Raw genomic sequence first — 1,867 nt, forward strand, 5'->3', positions numbered from 1 at the left:
AATAATTGATAATAGCGCGCGTCGAAATGCATTGGCCAACCCTGCCCTATAGGACTATGCTATTTAATGAAAATACATTCGTCAGATCTGGAATCTTTAATCTTTAATGCCCGCACACAGTAAGCAAACACACATTTTCATTTTTGAACACGTATAAGAAAAAATAAGTGGTCTCTTGTTAAGGATCATATCGAAGTCCTGTTACAATTCAATTAATTAATAAAAGCGCGTATATATCGTAATGCATTGGTCAACCCTGCCCTATGGACCTATGCTATTTAATAAATACATTCATCAGATCTGGAATTGTTAATCTTTAATGCCCACACGCAATAAACAACCACACATTTTTGAACGCATGTAAGGAAAAACAAGTGGTCTCTTCTTACGGATCAAATCGAAGTCCTGTTACAATTCAATAATTGATAATAGCGCGCATTGCAATGCATTGGCTAACCTAGCACTATACGCTATTTAATAAATACATTCGTCAGATCTGAAATCTTAAATAGTAATCATAATACGTGCCCGCACGAGGGAACTGAAAGTGAAAGGAATTGAAAAGGCTTTCAAAAACTATTATGACAGTAAGCAAATTAAAGTACATGTGCTTATAAAGGCCGAAAAAGGCGTATGGATGCGGAAACTAGTGTCTCGGATGAAAATAATACGCTATCTCTACTACTATAGCGCGGGGTCAAAAATTAGTGGCGCAACTTATTAGTAAATATCTAGACTACTGAACTATCGAACATAGATCTAGATTCTCCTACTTTTGCACAATGACTCAGATCTAAATAATATATACTATATCAATTCGTCTTAATTAACAGATGAGTATTTCTCTCAAACATTTGTACTCATATATTATTCTAGAAATGTATTTAAAGAAAATTCTTTAATAAAATACTTTTGAGAACATTAATTAGATTTAGTGAAAAAAACAATTTCTTGTAACAAATTTTGCGACTAAAAAAATGACATAGACCATATGTGTATGCAAAATGTGTGGGGGAAGCTGGAAGTGCTGTGAACAATCCCATCAGGGTTACGATTTTTTTCACAGTTCTATATATCTTATAATATTTACTACTCAATCTATGGCTGCTTTTTCTGTTGTTGCACCCGAAAACACAACAATTTAAAACAATAATTCCAATCTCCAGGTTGCACAGTGAATTCTGAAACTCAAAATTACAAACAAGACATTAAATGTTCCCCTTTTCACTCGTTTGTAAAAGCCGCTCTTGCTTTAAAAGCTATAGGGTTACTTCCGAAAATGATAAATCTTGCCCTCACTACGCCATTGTTTTCGGTCTTCAATTCCTCACAGGTCACGTGGTACAGTGCCCGTTCTATGAGTTTTGAATCCTGTGTTGTATTACACGTTCAGTTAGGCCTAAAGCTGAGCAGTGGTCCGTCCTCTTTGTGATAAGACAAATGACGCGATCTCAGCAAAAATACTTTTTTTTTTAGATCTTCAAAATCCATCAAGAAAGAGTCATCCGCGAGTCATTTTCTTGATTCTGGTACGTTGGCTCCGAATTTGATATTATTTTTTTGTTAAGATGTAGTTTTTAAAAAGTTTACAAAGAGGTATTTTATGACCAGTGACTTCATGAGCCCTGGAGCAAATAATTATCATTTCACGTTGTCTGCACTATCAATAGAAAGGGTTAGTAATGTTGTTGTAGCTGTTGTTGCTATTGCTGTTGTTGGTGGTGGTGGGGGGGGTAACTTGTTACGTTTTTGTTGTTGTTGTTGTTGTTGCTGTTGTTGTTGCTGTTGCTGCTGCTATTGTCACGGCTGCATCTGTTGCTAATGATGATGATGATGATGATGATGATGAGGAGGAGGAGGAGGAGGA

Source organism: Aplysia californica, unplaced genomic scaffold (genome assembly GCF_000002075.1).
Source record: "Aplysia californica isolate F4 #8 unplaced genomic scaffold, AplCal3.0 scaffold00008, whole genome shotgun sequence".
Classification (NCBI taxonomy): Eukaryota; Metazoa; Mollusca; class Gastropoda; order Aplysiida; family Aplysiidae; genus Aplysia; species Aplysia californica.